General features: G+C 37.3%; 1 protein-coding gene across 1 annotated transcript in view; it reads right to left on the bottom strand.

Annotated features, from left to right (window-relative positions):
* GIMD1 (GIMAP family P-loop NTPase domain containing 1) overlaps window positions 1-6,459 on the bottom strand; it is a 43,866-nt gene that overhangs the window by 10,654 nt on the left and 26,753 nt on the right. The gene's annotated exons all lie outside the window — the stretch shown is intronic.

Consider the following 6,459-nt stretch of genomic DNA (forward strand, 5'->3'; position numbering starts at 1 on the left):
TTCATGCAATATGAAAGGCATATTGAAATAACCATTTAACTTTTTTGAATGTTTCCAAAGTTATATGAAATCATGACAATGTGACAGTAAAATTCCTTCCATTTCAAACACTCCCATAACAAAAATATTTCCAAAGCTGCTACCAGTTTATAATAGCAAGAGAAGTATTAAATGCTAGGGAATAAACATAAGAAGAAATATCCAACGTATAATAATTAAAAGAAAAAAAGACAGGAGAACAACTAATATTTAGTGCCGGATATTATGCTAAGCGCTTTACATACTTTATCTCTTTCGAAGCTCAACATGGTGATTTGTGGGAGATACCATTATGATATGGAGAAACTGATGTATAAAGAGGTTGAGTACAAACAGAGGCATTAGCACAAACTCTAGTTTATAAAAATCTTGAAAAAATTGGATGGCAGTGTGGGAAACTGTTTTGAATGAATATAGGATTCATATTTATAATATTGAACAACTGAAAAAAGATGAAAGGGGGAAGAGGGAAGGAGAGCGGGAAAGAAAGAAAAAGGAAAGCAGGAAGAAAAGGAAGGGAAGGAGGGAGGAAGGAAGAATCAGGACATGTAAATCTAATATGAAAATACAGGAACTGTGGGACAATATATTTAAATTAGAAACATCTCAAGACTGTGGTTACGAATTATAACTCCTAACACAGTCTGACTTTTATCAGAGCTATTCATTTTCACATTTATTTCTATAAGTTGGCCATGACCCCTTTGAAGGCAAAGTCTATGTCTTTCTTAATCAATCAAAGCCTCTAATACATTGTAAACTCTTAATAAATATGTTGTATTAATTTGGAATTTAGACCCTCACCATCATCTCAAATAGAAGGTTTAGGGTTTTATTTATTAATTTTGAGTCCTCAATTTTGAAATTTAATTGTTGGGACACAAAATTGTACTTTCCTGTAAAACTTTTCTACTCTAGTTCATTATCACAAATTCGCCTGTAATCTGCACTTTCTATTTTGTATTCAGAGGCACTCTCTCAAGGTATAGGTCCAAAATTTTTCCTCATATCTGTTCGAAATGTGTCTGTTTATACCATAGAATAATTGTATATTTCTAGTTCTCCTGAAATGCCCTGCTTCAAGAAAATCCTCAGACATTTCCAGATCAGTTCATTAGGGAATAATTATTTAAACAGAAAGATTCTGAACTTTACAAAAGAATTTTTCAAAGAAGTACTTTAATTGGCATATGCTTATGTGCCTTTAAAACGCAAATTAGCAAAACTTTAACCCAACCTTTAAAGAACATAGCTCTTTTATAAATCAAAGTATATGTGCAATGTCAACATCACATTTTAGCTAATAGTGACATAGCAAAATTACCAGACCTCTTCAGAGTTTGTCGTATATTCTATATACTCTAACACGTCTCTTGTGAGAGAGAAGTCAGAGAATTGCAAAATAAATAAACCCTGTTGTAGGTTGAATTGTAACCCCTTTCTCCAAATCGATATGTTGAAGTCGTAACCTCCAGTACCTCAGAAGTGTCTTTATTTGGAAATAGTGTTATTGCAGATGCAATTAATTAAGATCATTAGGGGGGGACTCTAATCCAATATGTCCTTATAAAACAAATTTGGACAAAGACATGAATACAGAGAGAACACCAGGTGAGCATAAAGACAGCCATCCATAAGCCAAGGAGAGAATCCTTGGACAGATCCTTCACTCACAGCCCTCAGAAGGAACTAACCCTGCCAACACCTGTTTCAGACTTCCAGCGTCCAGAACTGAGAGACAATAAATTTCTGTTTCTTAAGCCAGCCAGTTAATTATACTTTTTATCACAGCCCCAGCAAATTAATCCAAATGGTTGAAAAATTAATGAAGTGCTAAATATATCAGATTTAGGTTCTGGGAATAGAGATTTCTGGGCCATTTACATCAGAATCACCTGGGATGCTTGCTAAAAATGCATCAAAATCTTTAGGGGTGGAGCTTGGGAATGTGAATTTTAAAAAGCACTCTAGGGGATTTATTCCTTCTGCAAATACTTATTGAGGGTCTACTTTGTTTTGGGGACAAGGAGTGGTACAAGACAGGTACATTTCCTGCTTATATCTAGTGGAGATTCTTGTTTACTAACTAAAGTTAGGTCTAAGGAAGAGGGACAGACAGGAAAAAAATACTTCCAGTTTGTTGTAATCGCAAGTGTTATGATAGAAAATATATTGGCGCTATAGAGGCAAACATTTAGCCTAGTTTTGGATGGGAGAGGTGGAAATTGGGGGTAAAGGGAGGGGTCAGAAAAAGTTTCTGGCATGTGATGATGCCTCGAGCATAGGAATTAACAAAGGAGTTCTCAGGCAGTAAAGACATACCAAGTAAAGAAAGTGATTGAGCATTATTGGGAATTGTATAGTATTGGGATTTTATTTCTATACAACTATTGATCCTTCATCACTCTTGTCTCTAGAAGTTTCTCAGATTTAGAGCCAGACCTGGTATTCACTCAGTGCATTATTGATGCATTCATGTTGATTGTCAGGATATTGAAATGTTTAATACAAGTTAATAAATAGCCACGGTCCTTAACCCCTTGAGTGTTACCCCCAGACCTATTCCCTGGATATTGGTTGATGCAGGGGCTATATTTATTATTAAATATTTTTACAACATCACCATTATAAAAATTCATGCTAAATAAACTGTTTGGCTCAAGTGGTTCTCTCCTGAGTTATATATTATAACAGAATTCTCTTGCTAGGTTAGTACTTATTGCATTAAAGGGTATAACATTCACAGTGTGTTTTTAGTTCCTGACTTTCTGTATTGTAACATTAACATGTTGCCTGTTTGTCTCCACCAGACGTCTTCTATACTTTAAACCATAATATCATTCGGGAAAAATGAGTTAAAGCGCCTAAGGATAATAGATTTGTAAGCTTGACACCACTTACAAGTCCATGTGTTCAGCCACTGCAAATTTTTTACCTGTTGATAATTATTTATGAAAGGATGCTCATGTCCTAAACTGTGAGAGAAATTGCACTTTTGAATTACTGCCAAAAATAGAAGAGAACGGTTGATTTAGCTTATATTCTTTAGATTGATTTTTGGCCAGCAAATAGTTGAATATTTGAAAGTAGTGTCACTTGGTGTATAGTCATCATGTTAGTGGCCAAACATTCTTTATGGATCCAGAGAAAGAATAATCACATATGATTGATACCTCACATAAAAAATCCAAGAAAAAGATAAGTTAATGTAAGTTATCTGGTGTTAATAATTTAAATATAGTACTAAGCTAGATGGAAATTTTACAATCAGTCATGAGTTGTTTGGTTTCAAAGTGCTAATGGGTATGAGTCCATCTAGTCCTTTTGGGACAACTAGTTAGGATATAAACTTTGTTTTCCAGGAATTACGTTCATTTTCCCAGGACCTCACCAGCCCTGCCCCACTTGTTTGTGGTTGATGAAATCATAGCATCTGGACATTTTAGGGGGAAACTTTAAAAAAAAGCCAACTATTACATCAACTGAGAAAAACATTATCATGGATCAGGAGGACAGTAAGGTCCATTCTTTCTATTTTATGCTTTTCCCTTACTCTCCTCCCACTCGGAGCACCACATTCTCCTTCTTAGAGAGCCAAAGCTGAATGATACGCCTCCTTAGATCAGATTTAGAGAACAGTCCACCTTAGAGATCATCTGTCAAAATGGCCTTATTTTACAGATGAGGGTATTAAGGCCTTGTGATGTTAAATGGCTTGGCCAAAGCCACATAGCTGATTATTGGCAGACTTGGGCCTGTAACAGAGGTTCCTTGACTGGCAGGGGACCCCTGTCCTTCACACTAAATTGGGGCTTCTTTTTTTTTTTTTTTTTTTTAATGTTTGTGGGTTGGCACTCCTGGGAGGGCTCCTCGAGGCCATATTTTTTATTTATTTATTTTTGGCTGTGTTGGGTGTTCGTTTCTGTGCGAGGGCTTTCTCTAGTTGTGGCAAGCGGGGGCCACTCTTCATCGCGGTGCGCGGGCCTCTCACTATCGCGGCCTCTCTTGTTGCGAAGCACAGGCTCCAGACGCGCAGGCTCAGTAGTTGTGGCTCACGGGCCTAGTTGCTCCGCGGCATGTGGGATCTTCCCAGACCAGGGCTCGAACCCGTGTCCCCTGCATTAGCAGGCAGATTCTCAACCACTGCGCCACCAGGGAAGCCCGGGGCTTCTTAGTTTAACATTACTAAGCCAGTGAACTTTTTTCCCAGATTTTTTTCTAAATTAATAAGGAAGTTCCTATAAATCAGGACTGTGTAAGTTTTATTTCACTCTTACTTTCTTCTGAAGCCTATCAAAATAATCCCAAAGAAGGCTACATATAATATGTCCCAATTTTAGGGTAAAACAAATACTAACAATAAAGTCACAGTGATCATAGGTAGCATTTATTATGCACTTGCCATGTGCCAGTGTCTGAGTTAATTTACTATTATCTTAATATGACATTAATTCCAAAAGTAACCCAGTAAACTATTATCTTCCCCAATAAACTATTATCTTTCCCAATTTACCCATGAAAAGATTGAAGTTTGGAGAAGTTACTTGCCCAGGGTTACAAAGCGAGTAGCTAAGTAGGAACTTGAACACAGATATAACTTACTCCACCCATGCTCTTAACATCTATAATATGTTGCTTATATCTAGTAGTTCATTTGAATAAGTACTCATCACAATCTAGGTAGTGCTGATGGCAATAAAAACAATAATAGTAATGGCAATTTTCTGCAAACCTACTATGAACCTGCTGTAATTCAGGCACAATGCCAAGCACATTACATTTATTAAATATAGCCCTCAGAACTCTTCAATTAGGTAAATTATCCCCATTTTATAAGTGAGGAACTGAAACCAGGAAAGTCTTAGTAACATTTATAGTCATATACCTAGAACTGTAACAGGCTTATTTTTCAACTGAATTCTATAGAACACCTACGCCCATGATCTTTGTTTAGTATGTTCAGGCCTTACATTGGCCTTTCTGAACCTTTCCTGTGTACACCCATCTGTAACATCAGCAGCTGAGTTGTTCATTCGAAATTAAAATACATGCTTGAAGCCTGAATATATACAGTGATAATATGTACATGATACCATGATCATGGAAAGAATTTAGTCAATTCCTGGATTCAATTCCTGGTGCAGTTTGGCTGTATGCTAGCACTTTCCCTAAGGTGACTTTATTATATATGCTCTGCTCTATTATTGGGGGATTTTTTAAAAAATTAAAATGATAGATAACATTCAGATGAATCATTCCCTTTATTTCCCAATTTTGGGGAGATGACTCATTGACATCTTCACCATTTTACTGTAAATTAGTGAAGGCCTAACATAAAGAAAAAGGGATGATTTGAGGAACTGTTTCAGTTGTCACAGTTGGCAGCTTATAACCCCTCTGTAAAATATTAGAGCACAAATTGAGAGATATTTAAAGAGACAACAGAGAGGTACAGGAAAGAAGAGGTCACTTCTCTGGCACTGGCCTTGCAGACTACTTCCATGGAAGGCATCAGTGCTCCCAGAAAGGGGGAAAGAAAAAGGGGAAGGCAGATGTTCTATTCCCCATTTTGCATGAGCCAGGAAGAAGGAGAAATCCAGAGTGTGTCTGAAACCAGAGGACCTTAGCAACTCCTTGCTCCTTCCTAACAGCTGTTGGTCCTGTTGAATATTCAGACATTCTGCAGCTGCTCCCAATCTGTGAGCATATCCAGACTGTTGCCACTAGTATCTGAGGCACCTTCAGGAAGAAGGTCATAAACAGCCAGCCTGTGCTTAGGCAATCTTCAACCAAAGATCAAGGTGGTAAGCCCAGAATAGGACTGCAGTGCCTCTTAGGGGTCGAGGCCCCTCTGAGGATTACTAAATCTTGGCTGCTGAGTTCTCCCGGGAGACAGAAGTTATTTATTCTCGAAAAAACTATTCTGGATCTGAGTTTTTCCCTAGCCCATCTCCTCTGTGCCTTCAGCTCCTGAATTGGCCACTGACGTAAGGAAGGTAGCCATAAGAGGAGAAGGCTATATGCCAAATACCATTTAAAAGGATCAGAGACATGTATGAATCAAATTCACTTGCATAAAAAACAATTAGGGAATTACAATATTGTTCCATATCCTAAAACTGGAAAAATCTATTTTCAAAATGTATGTCTCTTAAAATATCCTGTCTGGACCAGCAGAAAGAAAAATCTGGAGACATATGGAGAGGGTCAGGTTAGTTTTTGAGAACTATTTATGCATTTCCTGAATTTAGTGGGTTACATCCATCTATAGCTTAAGCTAAATGTCTATTTAATAGCAACTTTAAATGAATTTTTAAAACTGTTTAAAAGTTACACTGACTGTATGGCTGCAGGTCCCCCCTACCCCCTGCCCCACTTGATTTCTACCAGAAATATTGTTTGAAATGCAGGCTTTAATTG

Source organism: Balaenoptera borealis (genome assembly GCF_965194805.1).
Source record: "Balaenoptera borealis genome assembly, chromosome: 4".
NCBI classification, from domain to species: domain Eukaryota; kingdom Metazoa; phylum Chordata; class Mammalia; order Artiodactyla; family Balaenopteridae; genus Balaenoptera; species Balaenoptera borealis.